Source organism: Zalophus californianus, chromosome 15 (assembly GCF_009762305.2).
Source record: "Zalophus californianus isolate mZalCal1 chromosome 15, mZalCal1.pri.v2, whole genome shotgun sequence".
NCBI lineage: Eukaryota > Metazoa > Chordata > Mammalia > Carnivora > Otariidae > Zalophus > Zalophus californianus.
In genome coordinates this window covers 48461710-48487605 of record NC_045609.1, presented here as the reverse complement: position 1 = coordinate 48487605, position 25896 = coordinate 48461710, and the positions used below count along the sequence as shown (strand labels likewise).

General features: G+C 38.4%; 1 protein-coding gene across 1 annotated transcript in view; it reads right to left on the bottom strand.

Annotated features, from left to right (window-relative positions):
- The window catches only part of MARCHF8 (membrane associated ring-CH-type finger 8), a 149606-nt gene extending 129048 nt beyond the window's left edge, over positions 1-20558 (bottom strand). The window contains exon 1 of the mRNA XM_027595471.2: positions 20437-20558. The gene's annotated coding sequence lies outside the window, so the exon portion shown is untranslated. The remainder of the gene's footprint in view (positions 1-20436) is intronic.
- Between the last annotated feature and the right edge of the window lie 5338 nt (positions 20559-25896).

Here is a 25896-nt window from a genome sequence, read left to right as displayed (position 1 = left end):
GCTCGATGGGAACCTGCTTCTCCCTCTCCCACTCCCCCTACTTGTGTTCTCTCTCTTGCTGTCTTTCTCTCTGTCAAATAAATAAATAAAATCTTAAAAAAAAAAAGAAAAGAAAAACATGCATTTATATATAGAGCGAGAACATGAGAACATCTCTCATAGAGAGAACATGATAAAGCCAGTGGGTAAAATATAAATAACTGGTGAATCTTGGTAAAAGATATGTGGTAATTCTTTGTATTCTTCTTATACTTCTGTAAGTTTGAAATCGTATCAAAATAAAAAGTAACACATAACACAAAAGACGTAATTGAAAAACTGGAAAACTTTTTGACAAATATGATAGACGAAAGGTTACTTCCTTTAATATATAAAGAAACTGTATAAAACATTCAGAAAAAAAGTAACACCTCAAAAGATTTATGGGAAAAGGGCATGCACAGCTTATTTATAAAAGAAACTAATAAACTTTTAAAGGATTAAGTCAAGCAGAGAAAGTCAATTATCATGTGGTTTCACTTATTTGTGGAACATAAGGAACAGCATGGAGGACATTAGGAGAAGGAAGGGCAAAATGGGGGGGGGAATTGGAGGGAGAGATGAACCATGAGAGACTATGGACTCTGAGAAACAAACTGAGGGTTCTAGAGGGGAGGGGGGTGGGGGGATGGGTTAGCCCGGTGATGGGTATTGAGGGCACATTCTGCGTGGAGCACTGGGTGTTATATGAGAACAATGGATCATGGAACACTACATCAAAAACTAATGATGTAATGTATGGTGACTAACATAATAAAATAAAATAAAATTTAAGAAAAAATAAAGGAAAAGCAACAAAAAATCAACTTTGCTAATAATTTATATAGGCAAAGAAAGATGAGATGTTTTCCATCTCTTAAATCAATTGGCAAGCATGTCTTAAAATGGCCACTCAAACCGTTAGTGAGTGTTAATTATAACCTTTAAAAAAAAAAGAACCTTTTAGTAAAGCAGTTCATAAATATAAATCAAAAACCTTAAAAATATCCACATCATCTCACCCAGTGATTCTAGTTCATAATACTATCCTAAAGAAATCATCTGAACTGTGGATTTAAAACATATGCCCAAAGATATTCATCAAAGGATATTTACAGTAGCAAAATTTTTTAAAGCAAGCTGTATGTTTAACAATAGGGAAATGGCTAAGTAAATTAGGATATAATCACAAATACAATGTGCAGTCATTAAAAGTTATTTAAAATGGGGACTATTAAGCAATAAATTTTAAGAGAATAAAGTTTATAAAAACAGGCATTCAAGGATGACCCTGACTGGGTAAAAAAAAAAAAAAAAAATCCATGAAACACAGAATAAAAGTACTAATAACAAACACTGATTGAATATAAACAAGCAGGGTGAACACCTGTTCCAATTCTCAGGTTATCTATGAGAGCTGTCCTTGTCCACCCCTCACCACCTGCCCCCATCCAAGACAGAGCCTCTGCTCCTTACATTGTGGCATCATTGTAAGTTACCTGCTTCGCTCTTCAGCACTCAGCCTTTCTTCAAGGCATGGCACCACCCCCGGCTACACTCATCAAACATTTGCTGCTTCATATTTACAAATTCTCCTACCTTGCTTCATATATGTAAAAAAAACTATTAACTCTAGCTATTAAAGTCACCTCAACAATGAAATCAAAATTGAACATGGAAGTTCATCAGGAAGCGGTCTCTCTCCTCTTTGTTTCTTTCAAATAAAAACATTAAAGAGAGAACATCCCTTGAGCTTTCTTTCAAAACCCCAGACTTCCAAAGCAGGCTTCAGACAGCATGAAGACATCACATACCTGATGAGCATGATACCACTGTCACTGTCAGCTCACTTTCACATCAAAAAACATTTGTTTTTAAGTCTAATCATTAGCTGCTACCAAAAAACACACCCAATCTGCGTGTTGCAGGGATCAGCCACTACCCAGGGCCACACCTTACGCCAGCTCTGCCCTATTCCCCATTGATTCCACTACCTCTGCCCTATTCCCCACCTTCCACTTGGCAACCTTCCACCTAATTAGCTGAGCAGAGCACAGTCACAGGGAGGAAGTCATGAACAAGGCCAGCAACATGGAGAAACCAGATGGGAGCAGGATGACCACGACTGTGGCAGAGGGCTGGAGGAAAAGCATCCCTACGTCAGTGGTTCTCAAGAGCAATTTTGCCACCCAGGGGACTTTTGGATATATTTTTGATTGCCATAACTGTGGGAGTGCTACTGGCATCTAGTAAGAAGACACCAGGGATGCTGCTAAATATCCTATAATGTACACGACAGCCTCCCACAACAAAGAATTATCCAGCCCCAAACCTCAACAGTGCTAACAATGAAAAACCTGCTGTAAAGTGATTTATCCACTAGTACAATACAATCTAATTCCAATTCAGAAGGAAGAGGGCACCCAGTAGGTAAAGGAGACCTGAGGTAGTTTAGGAAATGTACATACACACACACAACGTCCTCAACCAGATGCTAAGTCAGGGTGAGACAACTAAAACTGTTCCTTTGGTGACCAAATTCTACCTCAAGAAGAAAAAGAGCATTATAATTCAATAAAAGTAATAAGAATACCTTTTTCCCCCAAGTATGCTCCCCTACATATACTTCTTCAAAGACTGCTTCATAGCAGAAAGAGTAAGAATACTATCAAAATTGCCCGTCCAGATCGGTAAACATCTCCAAAGCAGTTGGCAATGCACTCACAGTCAAGGACAAATTTAGCAAGACCTAAGAACCCAAATTCACAGTTCCTCGCTTAGCCTAAAAGAAAAGTGGCAAACATTCACAGACCAGTCAAAACAAAGAAAATAATAGCCCTGCTCTTCCCAGATGAATCATCAAAAACTACACAAGACTTAGGAGGAGCAACATTTTCAAAACTGAGAACAAATAACACTTAGTCTAACACTACTACCAAAAAAAAAAAAAAAGGAAGAAAGAAAGAAACTACAGATAGAAATTTAGAATGTGAATGTCACTGTTATAATTCAGTTAAAGTCCGTGACTGTTTTGTCACACTACAATATGGTTTTTCTTGATTATTTTAACAACTTTATCATGTCATGATTTCCACCCACGGGAGGCCAGAAGGTTTACAGAAGTCATCCAGCACCATCCCTGACTGAGGCAGAAATAACTTTAATCAACTCTGAAGCATCACTTGCCAGTCTTACCTTGGCCTTTGTCCTTTCAGTTAGGAAGCACCTAAGGTGGTCCATTTCTTTTTTTTTTTTTTTTAAGATTTTATTTATTTATTTGACAGAGAGAGAGACACAGCAAGAGAGGAAACACAAGCAGGGGGAGCGGGAGAGGGAGAAGCAGGCTTCTGGCTGAGTGGGGAGCCCGATGCGGGGCTTGATCCCAGGACCTTGGGATCATGTCCTGAGCCGAAGGCAGACGCTTAACGCCTGAGCCACCCAGGCGCCCCAACCCCTGGCCCATTTCAATGTTGGGACAGGAGTATCTGTAAAAATGTGTCCATATCATGCTGAGTCAAGAGCTCTTTCCCTTCCATCTACAGGTGTTAGTTTTGCCCTAGGTTAGAATCAGTGAAATAAAGCTAATTATCAATGTATCAGCCCTTACTGTTTCTGTAAGGTTATCATTCCCTCCCCACCCCAAGCCTTTTTTTTCTTTCTTCATGCTCGCTTCATGAACTGCGTTATAGCAGGCTCAATTATGATTCATGGGAGATAAAAAACCAGAATGGAAGAACCGGAAGGAATCTTAGAGATCAACCAGTTCAAACCCAAGCCCCTTTTATAAATGAGGAAAGTAAAGAAGAGAGAAAGAAAGCAAGGTTGTATGCTTACCAGAGGTCAAGCAGCTGCTCAGGAAAGTAGGAAGTCGAACTCAGGTTTCCTAACTCTTAAGCCTAATGCTCTCAGAACTATACCAAATTGTAGAATATGCTGTGTAAGTAACAGATTTGACATAATTTCTTTAAAGTTTTATAATTTAAAAAAATAATTTTCAGTTTTAACAAGGTAAAAAAAAAAAAAAACACTTCACACTGTCACAACTACCCCATGAAGTACTAGAATTGTTATCATCCCCATTATATGGATGGTAAACCCAGTCTCAAGTTCATACAGTAAGCACTGAAACTGGCTCCAGGGCCGATATCCTTAACTATCATGCTACCTGGGTAAGTACTAGAACATTCCTAACGTTATCTCAACTGAATTAACAAACTTGAGATTTCCAATAATTCTTGAAAATTTTAATGCTTTGATAGAATCTAATATAATAAGTTATCCTTCCTGAGACTATAGTAAAATTATCTTTTAACAAATCAAGATAAATGTAAAAGATTATAGCATAAAAATTGTAATTTATAGACTATAAATTTAAAGGATATATTATACCAGTATTCCTGACATAAAATGTCATTTTAACCTAAAAATCAGGTTATGGTATTAAAGTATCATCTTCTACAGCGACTATCCTCAAGAAATTCACCTAAAAGCAATCTAACCTTTCTGGGAGTAACAGAGAAGGGATTCATTTACAGAATGGAGCTTTTTGAGAAATCTTAGCCAAGCAGAGTCCCATGCTCTCAATCATTTCTCAAAGCCCTTCCCACATAACCGTGTGCCATGAACAAAACAAGCACTAAGCAAATAAAATATTTAATCTGCCTAATTCATACAAATGTACTAAAACATTAATAAATAATAAAAGTATGGATTAAAGACTTTTTAGTTCCTCTTCTACCAAGACTCTATTAAAAGGATAGTAAAATGATTTTTAAAAAATAAAAAGTTTGTTTCTGGGAAGATAGAGTAAATATACTTTTCCCTACTTGTCCCACTAAGTATAACTAAAAACTGTGGACATTATATATAAAATAAAGACCCTGAAAGGCAGAGAAGAAGGCAGACCAGCCAGGGACCTCAGGATTCAAGGAATGACATGGTATTGAGTTCCTTGGGTTTTCTTTTTGTTTATATAACCCAAACTTACAGCTGAAGAACTGGCAATTCAGAAACAAAAAGAAGTACAGAACCGCCCCCCCCAAAAAAAGCCCCAAGGAAAGCCAGCTCTTTCTAACCCAACAAGCAGAAAAGGGTCAGCCCAGAAAGACAAAAACTTTAAGACAATAAAATTTTAGACACCCTACTCCAGCCAAACACCACAGGGAAAAAAAAAAAACAAACTGCAGCTACACCCCCACCCAGTCCAGCAACAACAGAAGAGAGACTAGACTACTACTCCTACCAAGATGTATAACAAAGCATCCCAATATTCCCGTCAATATGTTATTAGAGAAGGCTGAATAACTAGCAGGGACTTTCATCCCCATCACTTCTGTGCCTCAGTAAAAAAACAAAGTCTCAGCAAAGAAATACAGGCTACAAAGAAGAACCAAAAGGCAATTTCAAAACTGAAAAATGTAATTATCAAAATACAAAAATCAACAGATGGGTTTAATATAAGAATGGTGGAAACAGAGAAAAGAGTCGGTGAACCAGAAGACAGAACAACAGAAACTACCCAATCTGAACAACAGTGAGAAAGCAGACTGGGGAAAAAAAAAATGAAGAGAGTCTCAGGGACCTGTGAGACTATAACTAAAGAGTCAATATTCACGTCATCACAACGGACTGAGCTGAAAAGGCACTTGAAATAATGGCTGAAAATTCCCAAATTTCACAAAAGATGTATACACTTACAGACAAGATTCTGAGCAAACTACAAACAGGATAAACTTAAAGAACTCCTCACCAAGACATGTCATAGTCAAACTTCTGAACACTACGAAGAAAACATCTTGAAAGCAGTGAGAGAACACCACCTTACCTACAAGAGAAAAACCATTTAAATGACAGCAAATATTTCATCAGAAACCAGAGGCCAGTAAGAAGAGAAACAACACCTTTCAAGGACTGAAAGAAAAGAACTATCACCTCAGAAACCTATATCCAACAAAAATATCCTTCAGAGAGGAAAGAGAAATCAAGACATTCTGAGATAAAAGTAAACCAAGAGAATGTGTCACTAGCGCATGTACTCTAAAAGAATGGAATGGCTACATGTTCTCTAAACAGAAAAGAAAAAGAGAACTTTAACAAAGTATTCACAAACAGAATTCAGCAAATATAAAAAGAATTATAAACCATGACCAAATGAAGCTTATTCTAAGGATGTAAGATCTGTCCATTTTTGAAATCTATAATGTTGATGTACAGTGTTAAAAAGCTAATGAATAAAATCACATGTTCATATCAATGAATGCAGATAAAACATTTGATGAAATTCAACACCCATGTAGGATAAAATTTCAGAAAAATAAGAAAAAAGAATTTCCTTAATTTGATAAAAAGCATCTACCAAAAAAACCCCTACACCTAACAGGACACTTAATGAACCAACTGCTTTTCCCCCAAGACTGAGAAAAAGGCAACTCTTGTTTAATATGGTATTGGGGGTTCTAACCAGTGCAATAAGGCAAGAAAAGGAAGTAAGAGGCATGCAGATTAGAAATTAAGAAATAAAACTGCACCTATTTGCAGTTGGCATGATTGTCTATATAAAAAAATCCCAAGGAATCTACCAAAACACTCCCAGAATAAGTGGGTTCAGCAATGTGCAGGATATAACATAAGCCTACTAAAATTATAGTTGCATATACTAGCAATGAAAACAAGGACACAAATTAAAAATACAACAACACAATCATAAAAAAATGGCATACTTAAGTATAAAACAAAGATCTTTTATGCTGAAAAGCATAGAATGCTGGTGAAAGAAATCAGAGAATTAATAAATAGACACATACTGTATTCATGGACTAGAGCTCAACAAAGTAAACATGTTTAACCTAATTCGTATCAAAATCTCACCAATATTTTTTGGTATACATAGACAAGATTATTTTGGGGCACCTCAGTGGCTCAGTTAGTCAAGCATCCAACTCCTGATCTCAGGGTTATGAAAAAGAAAAAAGGAAAAGAAAAAAAAGACAGGATTATTTTTAAAAGTATATGGAAAAACAAAGGACCTACAATAGCCAAAACACCTTTGAAAGAAAAAAAGAGAACGGGAGAAATCAGTTTACTGATTACAAAGACTTTAATTACAGAGTCACCATCATCAAGACTGTGTGGTATTGCCAAAGGGACATATACATCAATGGAACAGAATAGAGAACACATAAATACATCCACACAAATATGCCCAGATAATTTTTGATAAGGCCATTCAACGGAGGAAGGGTAGCTTTTCAACAAATGGTGCCAAAACAACAGGGAAAAACAATGAACCTTGACCTAAGTTTCATACATTATACAAGTATTAATTCAATACTTTATGGACTTACATGTATAACATAAAACTATAAAACTTTTAGGGAGGAAAAAGAACATAGAAGAAAATCTCCAGGATTTAGGGTTAGCCAAAGAGTTCTGAAACTTGACACCAAAGTCATGATCCCCAAGTGGAAAAACTTATGAACTGGATTTCATCAATATAAAAAATTTTGCTCTGCAAAGAGTGAAAAGAAATGCTACAGACTGGGAGAAAATATTTACAAAGCACATATCTGATGAAGAACTACTAATAAATAAAGAAAAAAGGTATAAATAATAATAAATAAGAAGGCTACAAATGAGAGGGGGCACCCAAGCAGACAAAAAGAAAAAGATCTCAATAAAATTAATGAGTCGATCCCATTTACAACTGCACCCAAAACCATAAGATACCTAGGAATAAATCTAACCAAAAAGACAAAGGATCTGTACTCAGAAAACTATAAAATACTCATGAAAGAAATTGAAGAAGACACAAAAATGGAAAAACGTTCCATGCTCATGGATTGGAAGAACAAATATTGTGAAGATGTCAGTGCTACCTAGGGCAATCTACACATTCAATGCGATCCCCATCAAAATACCATCCACTTTTTTCAAAGAAATGGAACAAATAATCCTAAAATTTGTATGGAACCAGAAAAGACCCCAAATAGCCAGAGGAATGTTGAAAAAGAAAAGCAAAGCTGGCAGCATCACAATTCCAGACTTCCAGCTCTATTACAAAGCTGTCATCATCAAGACAGTATGGTACTGGCACAAAAACAGACCCATAGATCAATGGAACAGAATCGAGAGCCCAGAAATGGACCCTCAACTCTATGGTCAACTCATCTTTGACAAAGCAGGAAAGAATGTCCAATGGAAAAAAGACATTCTCTTCAACAAATGGTGTTGGGAAAAGTGGACAGCCACATGCAGAAGAATGAAACTGGACCATTTCCTTACACCACACACAAAAATAGACTCAAAATGGTTGAAAGACGTAAACGTGAGATAGGAGTCCATCCAAATCCTAAAGGAGAACACAGGCAGCAACCTCTTCGACCTCAGCCGCAGCAACTTCTTTCTAGAAACATCGCCAAAGGCAAGGGAAGCAAGGGCAAAAATGAACTAGTGGGATTTCATCAAGATAAAAAGCTTTTGCACAGCAAAAGAAACAGTCCACAAAACCAAAAGACAACTGACAGAATGGGAGAAGATATTTGCAAATGACATATCAGATAAAGGGCTAGTATCCAAAATCTATAAAGAACTTATCAAACTCAACACCCAAAGAACAAATAATCCAATCAAGAAATGGGCAGAAGATATGAACAGACATTTTTCCAAAGAAGACATCCAAATGGCCAACAGACACATAAAAAGTGCTCATCATCGCTCAGCATCAGGGAAATCCAAATCAAAACCTCAATGAGATACCACCTCACACCAGTCAGAATGGCTAAAATTAACAAGTCAGGAAATGACAGATGTTGGCGGGGATGTGGAGAAAGGGGAACTCTCCTACACTGTTGGTGGGAATGCAAGCTGGTGCAACCCCTCTGGAAAACAGTATGGAGGTTCCTCAAAAAGTTGAAAATACAGCTACCATACGATCCAGCAATTGCACTACTGGGTATTCACCCCAAAGATACAAATGTAGGGATCCGAAGGGGTACATGCACCCCGATGTTTATAGCAGCAATGTCCACAACAGCCAAACTCTGGATAGAGCCAAGATGTCCATCGACAGATGAATGGATAAAGAAGAGGTGGTATATATACACAATGGAATATTATGCAGCCATCAAAATGAATGAGATCTTGCCTTTTGCAACAACATGCATGGAACTGGAGGGTGTTATGCTGAGTGAAATAAGTCAATCAGAGAAAGACATGTATCATATGACCTCACTGATATGAGGAATTCTTAATCTCAGGAAGCAAACTGAGGCTTGCTGGAGTAGGGGTGGGGTGGGAGGGATGGGGTGGTTGGGTGATAGACACTGGGGAGGGTATGTGCTATGGTGAGCACTGTGAATTGTGCAAGACTGTCGAATCACAGATCTGTACCTCTGAAACAAATAATGCAATATATGTTAAGAAAAAAAAAGATAGCAGGAGGGGAAGAATGAAGGGGGGGAAATCGGAGGGGGAGACGAACCATGAGAGACAATGGACTCTGAAAAACAAACTGAGGGTTCTAGAGTGGAGGGGGGTGGGAGGATGGGTTAGCCTGGTGCTGGGTATTAAAGAGGGCACATATTGAATGGAGCACTGGGTGTTATACGCCCACAATGAATCATGGAACGCTACATCAAAAACTAATGATGTAATGTATGGTGATTAACATAACAATAAAAAATTTTAAAAAACATCCTTTCTGCCCATAAAGATTAAAGAACTGTTACAAAAGAGTGACTTCTGTCTCTCTATACTTCACCTTCCAAATGAGATTACTAATGATGCTGTATTCTTACTAGAATATTTTTTTGGGGGATGGGGGCAAATACGTCTTTAGTTCACCTGAACAAGAAAGGCTGATGTGGACTTGACAGCCAGCCAGACATAAAGATCCTGTACTATGAACTGAAGGCAATGACTGTTTGGATAGGGGATTAGTGTGCTCTGTGTGTGAGAAAAAGAATGAAACAGTTTGGGGACCAGAATGACCAACTGAAACAGAGTCAATGCTATTTAACTACTACATAGTTTCCCGTTCCCAGGCAAACCAGAGACTACATTTTCCCGTTTCTCTTGCAATTCTGTGAGAGGCCATGTGACAGGTTGCCGGCCAATATAATATGGGGAGAGTACTATCTGTCACTCGTAGGACCTTGAAAACATTCACTGAGACGCTCCATCCAGCTCTCTTCAACTGTCAGCCTGGAGGCAGATGGAAGAGTTACGTCCATCTTGTGCTAAGTTTTGCATGACAACAATATTTTGTTGTTACCACACTATAACACACAGCCCAGGGCTTTCCAAATTTTCGGTGCATACCAATCATCTTGTTCTGATGCAGTAGATCTAGGAGGTAGCCTGAGATTTTATAATTTCCTAACAAGCTCAAAGATGATACTTATGTGGCTGGTTTATGGAATACATTTTGAGGAGCAAGAGCTTAAATTACCAAGACTAATACACAATGAGAGAGCAGATGATTCTCTGAGAAACTGGCCAGGATAAGGGTCTCCCACATAGTGACTGAGCAGCAAGCCCAGAGAATTCAGGTTCACATTAAAGCAGGATGATGGAAGGCTCTAGGAGGAAAGATCTCCAGAAAATTAGAGATTGATAAGAAAATATATTATAGAGGATATAAGAGAGCATCTGGTAAAAATTAAGAATGTGTATATGAAAAGTTAGGTCACTGAAAAAAAAGGTAACTTTAAAAAGACACATAAGAAAGAAAAAGTAGTCACAGACTACTACTTGGCAGTTAAGTGGTCACCGACTATTATTTCAATAAAAATAGGGCTATAACCATACTTGGAATGCAGAAAAGGTAAGTGAGGAATTTAAGATGCCCAAATCCACATAACAGGAGGCAATGTATAATCTAAAGTTGAAAAATCAATAATATGTATAACCATTAAGTTTAGAACTATGGAGGTAACTACCATAGAAATAAGAAAACATAAATTGCCTCTGTGTTCATTATACGTCCTTTGTGTTCATTATTTTTAAACAATATCCAAGTATTTTGATGAAAACTTAAACATTAATTTTAAAATACAGAAAAATATAGAGACTGGTAACAGGTAATATGGGCAAGGGAATGGAAAAAGGGTACCTACACATTATCAGGGGAAGTATAGATTGAAATAAAAATCGGGGCAACAACTGCCACTACACAATTTAAATCTCATTTGGCCAGACAATGCCACTTTTAGGACTCTACTATACTAATAATTCCATGAATGTTCAAAGACATACATATGAAAACAGGCACTTCAGGGCGCCTGGTGGTTCAGTTGGTTAAGCCACTGCCGGCGGCTCAGGTCATGATCCTAGGGTACTGGGATGGAGTCCTGCATCAGGCTCCCCCTGTACTGCAAGGAGCCTGCTTCTTCCTCTCCCTCTCCCTGCCACTCCCCCTGTTTGTGCTCTCTCTCTGTCAAATAAATAAATAAAATCTTAAAAAAAAGAAAGAAAGAAAGAAAGAAAACAGGCACTTCAACACCGTTATGAGAAAAATCAGGGGCGCCTGGGTAGCTCAGTCAATTAAGCATCCAACTCTTGATCCCAGCTCAGGTCTTGATCTCAGGGTCATGAGTTCAAGCCCCACAGTGCTTGGAGAGATTACCCCAAAAATAAATAAATAAACTTCAAAAATAATGTTCACATAACCACTGCTCATAACAGGAAAAAATAACAACCCAATTATTCACCAAGAGTAAAAGATCAAATTATGGAATATCCATATAATGTAATACAATATAACAATTACATATCAGTGGACTACAACCACATACAGAAACATGGGTGAGTCTCAAGTCTCATGTGGGATAAAAAAGCAGGTGATGAAAATATACACACACTATTATTCTAGTTATTAAGTTCAACAGTGGAACATAGCTTAGAGAGGCAAATGTGATACAACTATTAAAAATAACAAGGAAATAATAAACACAAATTTAGGGCATCAGTTATGTCTGGGGGGAGGTAAAAAGATGGGGTGAGAGGAGGACCAAGGGGCATCAGAGGTAATGTAAGGTTTTGTTCCTAACTGGTGGTGATTACAGAATAAAAGTATTTAAGATCTAAACATATTTCATAATTATTATAATGCTTATTCAATATTTAAAAGATGAAAACATCAAGGGATAAAACTTCCAGATAACAAAAAAAAAGTTTTGCTTTTGTCAAGACATGTTCACTGAAAAAAATAATTCAAATAATATAGGAAAGTCCAACCATTCTTTCAAAATCACCTAAAATCCCACCATCGAGACATAATCAGTAACAACTGCTGAACATCCTTCTAGACATTTCTTATGCATGTGTGTATACATACACTTAAAAGTTTTACATAGAGATACTATATATACAACACATATATGCTTATTCTATAAATGCTATTTACACCCTTGCTTTTTTAAAATAAATTATATTAAGCCATAATTTACATAAAATACCCATTTTAAGTGTAATGTTGGAAAACTTTTAACAAAAGTATATGCAGTATAACCACTAACCAATTAAAATTCAAACAGAACATTTCTATCACTGCAAAAAATTTCCTGTTGCCCCTCTACAGTCAATTCCTCCCCCTCTGACCCTAGGCAATCACTAAACTGCTTCATTATAGGTTAGTTTTGTTGGCTTTAAGATGAATTGAATGGAATTATACAGTATGCACTGTTTTGTGTCCAGCTTCTTTTGCTCAGCAAAATGTTTTTCAATTTCATGCCATGATATTATCAGTAGTTCCCTTTTTACTGTGGAATAGTATTCCACTGTGTAATTGCTGATGAACATTTGGGCTATTTCCGGTTTTGATCTCTGAACATTTGGTTGTAAATCATTTGTGACGTAATCTTTTATGACTAGAACTGCTGGATCATCCCATAAATGCACATTTAAGCTGACTCCTACTAGCAATTCATGTAAGTTTTGGTTGTTCTACATTTTCACCAACCCTTGATACAATCTCCTCAATTGTAACCATCGTTATAGGCAAAGAGTTGTTTATAATTTTGATTTGCATTTCCCTAAATGACTGAATATATTGAGAATTTTAAATGTGCCTATTGTGAATTCAAATATCTTCTTTTGTGAAGTGTCTGTCCAAATCTTTTACCAATTTTATAATTTGGATTGTCTGCCTTATTAACAATTTATAGAGGTTCTTTATACACATTGGATAAAAGTCCTCTGTCAGATATATGAAATGCAAATATTTGTTCCCATTCTCTTTTTTTAAAAGATTTTATTTATTTATTTGACAGAGAGATAGAGAGCACAGATAGGCAGAATGGCAGGCAGAGGGAGAAGCAGGCTCTCCGCTGAGCAGAGAGCCCGAAGCGGGGTTCGATCCCAGGGCCCTGGGATCCTGACCTGAGCTGAAGGCAGACGCTTAACCGACTGAGCCACTCAGGTGCTCCTGTTCCCATTCTGTAGCATATCTTTTCTTTTTCTTAGCAGCATCTTTTAAAGTGCATAAGTTTTTAATTTTTATTAAGTCTAATTTAACATTTAAAAATTTTTATACTTAGTGCTTGTTGTATCATTCATAAGACTCAATCCTTTCTCACTCAGACTGGGAATAAAACATGAATGTCTGCTTACCACTTCTATCATAATGTTGGATTTGAGGTGCTAGCCAATGCACTAGATCAAAGAAAGAAATTAAGAAGGAAAGAAAGAAGGCAGGAAGGCAGGGAGAAAAAAATGGCATACTGATTGGAAAGGAAGAAGTAAAACTGTCTTTATTCAGTGATCTCATATGTAGAAAATTCTTAAAAAGTAATGAGAAGACTACTAGCAGTAGTACGTGAATTTAGAAAGGCTACCAGATACAAAGGTAATATACAAATCCAACTATACTTCTACATATTAGCAGTGAACAAGTGGAAAATGATTTTTAATCCCATTTATAACATCAAAAACCATAAAATATTAAGATATAAACTTGACAAAATATGTACATGACATGTACACTACAAAACTAAAAACAGTTCTTTGAAGCAGATCTTTGAACATAAAGAACAAGGGTAAAGAATTTATACTAACCAATTTTAAACCACATAAAGCTACAGTAAGAAACGTAGTATGGTACTGACGTAAGGACAGACCTACAAATCAACAGAAGAGTGAGATCAGAAATAGATCCACATATGTATCACCAATTGATTTCCAACATAAAATGGCAAGGTAATACAATGGGCAAAGAATAGAGGAAGGACAAGAAATGCAATAGGGAAAGGATAATCTTTTCAATAAATGAGACCAAAATAACTGTGTATTCATAAAGGAACCTAAATCCCTATCTCCATACCACATACACTTAGTACTAAACCCTAAAAATAGATCATAGACCTAAATATAAGAGCTAAAACTATAAAACTTTTAGGAGAAAACGTCTATGGCCTGCTTTTCTTCATATAACAATATTTCTGATATCTTTGTATATCAATAAATATACATCTTTTACATTTTTTAAAGGGTAAGAAAAATAAAGGACAAAGAGACTCCTTAAAACCTTTTTAAACATGTCTTCATTTTTTTTTATATAGATTTCATTTATTTACTTGACAGAGAGACACAGCGAGAGAGGGAACACAAGCAGGGGGTACCTAGAGAAGGAGAAGCAGGCTCCCTGCTCGAGCCTGATGCAGGGCTCGATCCTAGGACCCTGGGATCATGACCCAAGCCGAAGGCAGATGCCCAACAACTGAGCTACACAGGTGCCCCAAAACATGTCTTCATTTTTAAAATCAAATTTCAAAACCCACATGAGTTCCTTACCCATAGAGTCAAACAATCATTCTTCAACTGAAATACAGGAATACTCAAAGGAAAAAAAAAATCTTTACCCTCCTTTCATATGGTTTCAATAAAATGAGGCTGCTTCTAGGGAACTGCCATTTTGTCTCAATAACCATTTTCTGAGTGCTTTGCTAAAGCCATAAATAATAAATCTGTCTAAAATTTATTAATACCATTCACAACTTTTAAATATAAAAGGGTTACCAGAAGATCATGACAATATGAGAAATACTCTGTACTGCTATCTGGTCTGGAAGTGGCCTGCCCTGGTTGATAAAGATTCATAATGCATCACATAGGATTATAAAATTTTTAAATTATAATAAACAAAAAATTAAAATAAAACTAGTTGAACCTATTCTAAGCATAAATTCTCCCCCACCAATAATTTAGAGAATATCTCAAGAAATGTATTACTCTTGGTCATGAGTTGTGGTTAACAAAATGACAGATTAAAAAAAGAGTCAATTATAGTTTATTAACTTAACCATCATGGCTTTCCACAACACCAAATGAAAAGCAACACATAATGCAGTGTTACTGCCCATGTATTATTTATTGTGCATAACAAATTACCCCAAAACTCATTTAAAATCATGAACATTTACTATCTAACAGTTATTATGGGTCAGCAATCTAGGTAGCTAAACTGGGTACCTCTGGCTCATGGTCTATCATAAGGCTGCAGTCAAAACTGCTGGCCAGGCTATAGGATCATCTAAAGGCTTCGCTCTTTGTGAAAGGGGGGAAGGAGGAATTTGCTTCTAAGCTCAATCATGTGGCTGTGGGCAAGTCTTGATCCCTCATCATATGGGCCTCTCCATAGGGCTGCTCACAACGTAGCAACCTTTTGTGTGTTTTGTTTTGTTTTAATATCCTCCCTTCTCTCAGGTGTACAATTCAATGGCTTTTCACATATTCACAGAATTGTGCAACCACCACCACAATCAGTTTTAGGACATTTCATCATCCTAAAAAGAAACCTATTACTCATGATCAAATCTCCCATCTACCGCCATCCCAACTCCCAATCACCGATCTATTTTCTCACTCTATAGATCTGTGTATTCTGGAAGTTTTGTATAAATGTAACCATACAATATGTGGCCTTTTGTGACTCGCTTTTATCATTTAGCATCATGTTTTCAAGGTTCATTTATGTTGTAGCATGAATCTGTACTTCATTCCTTTTATGGCTAATATTCCCCTGTATATAAACCACATTTTATTTATCCATTTATCAACTGGCATAAATTTGTTTCTACTTTTTTTGCTATTATGAATACTGATACTGTGAACATCTGCATACAAGTTTTGGTGTAAATATATATTTTAATTTTTCTTTAGGTATAAACCTAGGAGTGGAGTTGCTGTGCCATTTGCTATCCCTATGTTCAGCTGTTTGAGGAAGTACCAGACTGTTTCCCAAAGTAGGTGCATCACTTTGCATTCCCCATAACAGTGTATGAAGATTCTAATTTCTCCACTATCTCTGCAACACTTGTTATTATGTCTTTTTGATTATAGCCATCCCTGTGAGTATGACACGGTATTTCCATTGGGGTATTGATTTGCACTTCCCTGGTGGCTAATGAGATCAAGCTTCTTTTCAGGTGCTTATTGGCCATTTGTATGTCCTGCCTAAAGAAATGTCTATTCAAATCCTTTGTTTTTAAAATGAATTCTTTTTCTTTTTATTGTTGAGGTGTAAGTCTTCTTTACATACTCTGGATACTAGACTTTTCTTATTAGATATATGATTTGCTCATAACAAGTAATAGAGAGCATGTAGACAGGATAGGAATAGGAACTCTCATACACTGTGGGGAGGAAACTAAAACAGCGCAACTACAATGGAAAGTAATTTGGCAATATTTAGGAAACCACAGATACCCATACCCTACAAGCAGCAACTCCAATCCTAGGTGTTTACCTCAGCAAAATCCTTACACTTGGTAAAAACTAACATGGGTGGAACCTTGGTGGGGGGAAAAACATGAATTAAACATAGTAACCTAAGTGGAAAAGTCTCAGAAAAAAATCCACATCGTATGATGCCATTTATATAGAGTTCAAAAACATGAAAAAGTAAACAATGTTTGGGTGGGTTGTATACATATAAAATAAGTTTATGAAGAAAAGCAAAGAAATGATAGAATTCAGTATGGTGGTCACTTCTGAAGAGAAGGAAAGGGGGTGGCTAATCAGGAAGGGGCACACAGGTTTCAACGGTGTGATAATATGTTATTTTTTGAGCTTTATATATGCAAATTACACATTTTTGTACATGTGACACATTTCACAAACATTTTTTTCAGAGAGCTACACTGACATTTGAAGATCTAATATAGATACACACTGAAGAAATTTCATTCCAGTATACTTAATGCAGATGAAGAGTATCACAGGGAACCAAAAACTACATATAAACAATATTACCAATCACTTTTAACCCAACAAAGGGTATCCTTTGTAGAAATGAGAAGATGGATTCGCTGCCTTTTTCTGCTTCTTCCTACCTTTCTGTAAGTCTGTCTTCCTGACCCAAACTTTATCACGACGATCTAGATTAAATACCACCTCCTCTAGGAGGTTCTGCCATTCAATCTATCAACTGATGGGTTCTCATCCTCCTCTCAGTTTCCATGGTATTTGTATTACTTCAAGGCCCTCATCACATTATCCCTAGAATGCACGTGATTTAACTCCTCTGTCAAAGATAAGGACCTAAAGATCTAGAGCACTGATTAATCAGCCTGGCTATAGAAGGCACTCAATTTTTTGACTACTGAATGAATGAATAAATGAATGAATGAATGAATTTGAAAATTCAGTAATTTCAGAGAGAGGTGAGTAAAGATTTGGCCTAGTTTTCTTTAAAACTCTCAAAAATTGAGGAATTAAATAATTATACTCCTTGAAAATGAATTTCAACACTGAAATTCTTCAAGATATAGCAAATACAAGATTAACAGTGGTCAGTTAAAATATAAAATGTTTATAGTGCATACACTGATTATTTTCCATATTCACCAGGGGCCAAATCGAAGGCATAACAACTTCCTGAAAGATTATTTACCATCAGAACAGTGCACTGCTTAGAACATATCTTAAAGTCAATCATATAACTGAAGGACAAGTAGTGTTACATCTTTTACAGAAAAAAATATAGTACATACCATTTCATGACCCAAATTTGTTACTTTTAGAAATTTTAGGGGTTTTTTTTTGTTTTGTTTGCCTTCAGATATTTAAATTGTTTACCGGGGCACCTTGGTGGCACAGATGGTCGAGCATCCGACTCCTGGTTTCAGGTCAGGTCGTGATCTCAGGGTCATGAGATGGAGCTCCAGTCAGGCTCCAGGTGGAGTCTGCTTAAGATTCTCTCTCTCTCTCTCCCTCTGCTCCTCCCTCCTTCTGTGCTTGCTCAAGCTCTCTCTCTCTCTAAAATAAATCTTTTTTAAATTTAAAAATTTTTTAAAAATTGTTTACCACCAAGAGTATAAACCTAAACATTATGTGCTTATGGCAGAAAAGGAACTGCTTCATGACAAGGACCACAAGTGAAACAGAGTTGTTTCTCAAGAACTACACACTACTGCTGATAACAAATAGGTAGTCTTGACTGGTTGAATCAATTCATTCCTGTCTGTGCATCTATAATTTCTTCCTGGAACTAATTTAAAGGAGACAAAAATGTTGAAGTAGGGTCCCCAGATTTAGCAAATAAAAATACAGTAAGCCCAGTTCAACTTGAATTTCAGATAAACAATGGATTTTTTAATAATGCATTATTTATACTAAAAATGCAATATTTATACTAAAAACTTTTTCACCGTTAATCTGAAATTCAAATTTAAACTAAGTTATCTGTATTTTATCTGGCAACCCTAACTGAAGCCAACAAATGCAGCAGTAATCAATCCAATTTCCTCACTTTGTAGCAGAAACTGAGACCTAAAGAAAAGAGGTGACTTAACCTAAACCTACACCAAAGATTAAGGAAGTGAGTTACTTTAAAAAGAGAAAACATATTCCACTAGGTCTCCTTGGGTTCCGTTCATTATTCTTTCAACCTCCGATTCTGGTTCACCTCACAGAAGCACCAAGTGGACAAGCTGTAAAAGGCTATGGTTTTCCTCTTTCAGTATCAAACTTCCAAGTTTCAGTAAATCTCTTATCAACCCTAGTCTTCGAAAACAAAACAGGAAACTAAGCATTTCTCTTAAAAAAAAAATCATCCTGATAATTCTTGGTCTACAGACCACTTCATATTGTTTATACATTCACTCACTAGATGAAACAGAACCTCCTTTTCTCCTAAACCCAGTTCTCTCAAGATCCAGAGTCTCAAAATTTGTGATATGTTCATGTTATTCCATGGCTCTAACGATTTTAAGTCATGTACTTTCCCAACTTACATATTTTTCGGAGGAAATGTCCTAATCCATTCAGTTGGGTCTAAATAAAAGTCTTGCAAAAAGTCTTCCACTCCCATTCTATACCTGAGCAACTAGGCCAGCAATGAGCATTAAGTCTCACTATTATAAACATACACTCACATCCCTTGGGCCCGGAATACAAGAAAAGATAGAAACAGAAAGGTCCATCGGAAATTTGGGGGTCTTTTCCAAGTCTATCTGCAAAATATACTAATTGTCTCTCTAATTGTATGACATACAGTCGAACAAAGTTGAAGGAAAAATAATAGAAAACTCCACGTAAGCAAAAGATTCGTCTTCCAGAGCCTGTCAAATTAACAAACACAGAACACTTCCTCAACAGTGTTAACAGTGCCTCTCAACCTGTGATCCCTGGGGGCCCTTAGGGGTATTGCAGTAAAGCAGGAAGACAGCGAGGCAGACAGAGGTTTCGATTTTCTTTCTTTCTTTCTTTCTGTTTTAATTAATTGGACTTCTAAAGGAAGTTCTAAGAAAGGTTTCGTTGCATGAGAAAAGCCTGAAAAAAACAGCAACATAAACCATTACTTTGTATAAAAGTTTTCTATTAAAAACTTCCCCCAGTTGAACAAAAATCCAAATCGTATCAGATGAAAAATTTAAAAACAGGAACTTAGCAATTAAAAGACATATCTACCTAAGCTTTTCCTCTGGCAGCTTCCAAAGTATGCAGCTCTCTCTCGAGATCACACACGTCAAAAGTGGAAGGTCCTCAAAGATCACCTAGTCCAGACATTCGTTACAGATGTGGAAACTCAGGCCAGGGCCAGGGCTGAGGCTGACTTGCCCAAGGTCTCACAGCCCGCAACCGGGACTCCACGCAGGCAGCCCCAGGCCCTCAGCGCCCGACGGATCCTGCGGCCCCCGGCTCGGCCCGGCCCCGGGGGCAAGCCTCGAGCAGCCGGAACGGAAGGGCCCACAACCCGGGGTCGCTGCCGCCTTTCGGCCGGCTCCACGCCAGGGCCGCGAAGCAGGGCGCTGCAGAGCCCTGGCCTCGGCAGCCGCCCACTCCCACCCCACCTGTCGCGCACTGCACAGCCGGCAGCCACACCCCCTGCCGGGGCCGGGGGCTCAGCCGGCCTTGTAGGCGGCGAGCAGCAGCGACTGCAAGCGGCGTGAGGTACGCCCGTCCCGAGGCCGCAGGAGTTACCTCAGGTGGGCGCGGAGCTCGCGGCGGGGCCGCCCCGGCGCGCCCGAAGCATGCCGGACACCAGGATGCAGCAGGCCCGCAGCTCGGCCGCCACCGGGCCTGTTTACACCCCTCCGCGGGAGGACGCCGTCCCGTCACGTGACATGCGCGTCACGTGTTCGCCCGGGGGCGGAGGTTGGGAGGTGTTGCCCAGCAACGGCGGCGCGCTAAGGGGCGGGAGAGCGGCCGCGGCGCCGTGGTCCTTCCGCCTCCCTGGTCTTGGCGGTCGGTGCAGAGGCGAGAGCGGACTGGTCCTAAGCAGTCCGGCCGCGGAAGGGGAAAGACCTCCACCGTTCCTGCTTCATCCCTTTGTGAGCCCCGGGCCTGACCGCTTATATTATTAGTGCCTTGAAAGGAGAAGGGAATTAGGTCAGGTATTCTGATGTTGAACCTGGGAGGAAAAAAATGGAAATACTTCCTTACTTAAGGCTAGCAAACGAAGGCGGAGCGTTTGTTTACCTTAAAGAACAGTTCTGTTTACTTTCGCTCCCTAATCTGGAGTGAATGGCTATTCCACAGCCTACCCCACCCCGACTCCCATCCTGGAATGGGTGTGAGGAAGGTTTATGGGACTTCCAACTTTTATTTTAAATTATATATTATGATTTTCATGAGAATTAGTCTTTGTATGTGTAAATACAAACAGCCCTAAATACATATTTGATTCAGCATTCAGGTTTTGTCCACATCAAACTTTACTGATTATAGCTACTTGTTTTTAGTAACTATTTCTAAGTTGTTTTTCTCCATCAAACTTTACAGAAGTTTCAGCCACTGCCAATTTCTCCTATAATAGTCATTATAAATTGCATAAAAGACTAATTTGTACTATTTCTTAGTAAATTCATGAGAGAATTGTGAGCCAATACCTTCAAATATTCCAGAATTGTTCTGTTGTCCAGGAGTGATCTATTGTATAATTAATTCCTCCATACAGTCCTGATCATGTTGCATACATGGCTAAGAGGAAACTGACAGGGTCAAAACAGTGGGCTCAAAATATCTTTCAGGTCTGTGCAAGGTCAAGCATCCTCTTCATTAACACACCTAAAATGCAACATTACAAAGAGAAGAAAATATAGTGATGAGTTTTCTCCACACTCGTCTTTTACTATGGAAAATAGGTTACAAGGTCAGTTGCCACAACCTGCTTGACTTTTTCTGCTGCTTCTGGCAGCAGATGTTCCTTAAAGGCAGAAATAGTAACTTTCACTGGTACACCTTATGCCTAGACCATGCCTGAGAAGCAAAAATATTGGCTAATCTATGGCTTGTGAATCTGTAGGAAGTGGCAAAGACTATTCACATATCGAGAGGGATCTGTAAGTTAGGCAGTACTCATGGAGACAATGCAAGGTGAGTCCTGATTCCGTTATTTCTATCTAAGCAATTTACTTAACATTTCGGAACCTCTTCATCTACCTAAAAGAAAGTAGCTACTGAACAGTTATAAAGATGAAATGAAATAATGCTGGCACAGCACTTTAAAGTGCCCAATACATACAGTGCTCAATAAATGTTAACCATATATGACCTTTGACAAGAGGGTAGTGATACAGGAGGTCAGAGTCCTGAGGGAAAGGCAACTGATGGACTGAAGGGGTTCAGGTCCAGGGTCTGGACTCTTGCCACCTGGACTGGAGTTGAGCATTGCCAGCAGGGAAACTAAGCACAACCACAAAGAAATCTTTACATTTAGAATGGAAGGCTACCAATAAGGGAACTGCTCATGGGTGACCAGGTCTTCACTCCAAGGGGAGCACTGGCCTTATGGCAGCAGGCTAATTCTACATCCTGTTTGTGGTGGTGGCAACTCTTAGTATACTACCTGTCCACTGCCTCAGCCCCCGTAAGAAAATTGCCTGTCCTCTCCTAGAGTTTGTGGGAAAGAAAGAAGTCACCACCAAATGGCTGAGCCTACCTAGTTTTTCAGTTAGAGTTTTGTTGCAAACAAAATGCATTGGTAGGTAGGATAAGATATACTATAATTATATATGACTCTATAACAGCATATCATCCAACACAGTGGATATACTAGGGTTCTCACTAGAGTGATGAATGTAAGGAATAACAGGAGACTTGCAAACAGAGAAAGCGGTGAATAACAACCTGCTAAGGTGTTACAAAGCTATGATGTGGTAGAGCCAGCCTCATATTTATGTCTCCTGATTCCAAGTCTAAATGTCTTTTCCTTTTTATTAATAACCATAAAAAATGTGATTTCACTATATCTGTAAATTCTATCTTGATTTTGGCCTTCCTATGCTATGCTAAATGACAGTCTTGCTTCACATAGTATTTGTCATATTTCAAAAGTAGAGCCAATAGGATATTCAGATTGATTAGAGGTATTTGTAAAAGAACAGAGTGAAGGATGACTCCAACGGTTTTGGCCTGTACAACCAAAAGAATGGAACTGTCATTTACTTAGATGGAGAAGGGTGTGAAAATTAATAAAGGGAAACCTCACTAAGATGGAGTTGGGAGGCCAGAAGAGGGAGCTCTTGTGCCATTCCATTCCCTGTCAATTACTGGAAGAATTATCAATTACCCCTCAAGAGAAGAAAGGATAACTGGAAAGAGTCATCAATTACAGGTCCCAATAGGAAAAGATGTACAGTACATCTGCTATAAGAAATTGACTATGCCAGCAGTTCAGCCAATCAGAAACCCTCATCATCCTGAATTCTTGCTTTTCTCCAATGGACTTTTGTTCAAAAAAACCCCTCCCAACTTCCTCCTTCATCTCCATAAAATAACGTTCCTCTCTTTTGTTAGACTACCCTAAGGTTTTTGCTATACCTTGCTTCTCCTGAATTGCAATTCTCTGCTATTCCCAAATAAATTCATTTTTGCTGGTACAATAACTGACTTTTATTTTTTAAAGTCAAAAAAGGCTATGTGCAGGCTGGGAGAAAAAAAAATCAAGAATTTGATTTTGGACATGCTAAATTTGACCTGCTTATTAGCCATACAAATAGAGGTGTACAGTTAGCAACTGCACAGAAGACAATGAAATTCTGAGGGGAGCTATAGAGATATAAATTGATTGGTCGATGGTATTTAAAGCCACAAGATTGAATGAGATCACACAGAGCAGTAACTTTCATACCTCTGATCTCAATCCAGGGTACAAAATATGTTTTCCATACTGACGAAATACATGTAGATACCTTAAAATTTTCAAAAAGCAAATCTACCCTCCCTATAATTCACTGTTTCCTTTCGCTTCCACTTTATTCTGTTCCATTTTTTAAAACTTCTCCCAACTCAACTGATTTTTTAACCAAGTAACAGTGTGGCACTGAAAGTTGCTGACCAAGGACATTAATTGCATAATTGCAGGGGAAATTAAAGATCCAAAGGCTGCTCATGCAGCACTTCAGAGATGGAAAGACTAGCAAAGGAAACACAGCAGGAGCAGCCAAAGGAAACAAAATAGAGGAGTTCTAAAGCCTAAGTGAAGAAAATGTTTTAGGGAGAAGGAAGTGCCTCAGTGTGTCACTTCATTTGCTGTTGAGAAGTTGAGTAAAATGAGAACTGACCTTTGGATTTAGCAGTGGAGAGATCTTTGAGAACCTGAGAACAGAGCAATTAAGATAAAGTGGTAGGGATACAAGCCTTATTGCAGAGATAGTAAATGGTGACAACAAGCAGATTTCCTTTTGCTGCAAAGATGAGCAGGGGAATGGAACAACAGCAGGCAAGAGATGTGGGGGTTAGGTTTTCTGTTTAAATATTTATACACTAATAGAAATAGTCCAGTGATGAGAAAATATCAATGCAAGAGTGTGACAACTGTAGGAAGGAAATCCTTGAGTTGGCTGGAAGGGTCATCCGTAGTTAGATGAGCAAGGGGAGTGGGAAGACACAGATACAGATAGCTTGGTACGCTTGAGCATCGGACTTGATTTCAGCTCGGGTCATGATCTCCAGGTCCTGGGATCGGGGGCCCCCATGGGACTTTGTGCTCAGTGTGGAGTCTACTTGAGATTCTTTCTCCCTCTCCCTCTGTCCTTCCTCCCACTCACAAACGCTCTCTCTCAATAATCTTTTTTTAAAAAAAAAGAATTTCTTTTCCAATTGTTCCTAGTTTAATAAAATAAGTTGAGAGTGAAGACAGGGAAAGGGGTGCTGGTGGTTTGAGGAGAGAATGGTAAACACCATCCAGGAGTGCTACATGCCTAGCCCGTGACTTCCCACATGAATAATTACTGTATCTGTCTCCCGACTTCCATCGTTGCCTCCTACAATCTTTTCTCTACACAATCACCAGAGTGATTTTTTAAAACTTAAGTCCGATTATGTAAACCTCCGATATTACCCCAATTCAGAATAAAATCCAAAGTTCATGCCTATCAAGTCCTCCATGATGTAGCCTCATTTCCTGTGTCCCCCTTACTTGCTTTTTCTAGCTGCCATGCTTCCTTGCTATTTCTTGGTTTATTCAGGCTTAGAACACTTTCCCCCATTTTCTCACTCCCTTTGTAACTTTAAATATAACTTTCTCATAGTGGAGGTCTTTCACCACCCTTCCTAAAACAACACTATGTCACCCTATTGTGCTTGATTTTTTGCATTTAATACCATCTGTGGCAGGGACATTTACAGCTCATTAAATATCCACCCCCCCATAACTCTGGCAATTGGGTAAGGCCATATGACTAGTTCTAACCAATGGGCTGTAAGCAGAACGTATATAAACTTCTAGAAAAAGTCATTGAAAAGCCAATGAGCAACCCTCCTGCCCTCTCTCCCCTGCTGCAGCAATCTTAGAGAATACATGTTGCATTGGCAAAACCATACAATGGAAATAGCCTGAATCAGCCTGAATTGCCTTAAGGCTAGCATCAGGTAGCTAGCCTGGAAAGTTGCCTGGCTCACTGGATTTTGCATGGGTGAGGAATAAACTTTGTTGAGTTAAACCACTGAGCTTTGGGGGTTAATCTGTTACCACAGAAATATATAGAATCTGCTATGTTCTGAATTATGTCTCCCCAAAATTTATATGTTGAACTCCTAACCCCAAGTACCTCATACTGTGACTGTATTGGAGATAGTCAGCAGTTAGTTAGGTTCTAATATGATACCTGGAGGCCAAAAATGAGGCGGTCCTGGTCAGCTATCAGGAAAAGTCAGAGACCTATCCTGGCAGCATGCCACAAGAAGCCAGATCAAACCAGACAGACCCAAGATGGAGGATACCATGACAGGAAACCTCTGACCAAATTAGGAAGAAAAAGCGAGAAACTCGGCTTCCTGCCCCAAGTAATAACTATTCTACCCCCTAGTTAACAACTAGCTATAAAAGATAGAAACCCAAGCCAACCCCCAGGGAACACAGCGCTGTCTTTCTCTCTGTATCTCTGTCTCGCTCCTCATATCTTGAGAGCATATTTTTCACTTTAATAAACTTTCCCA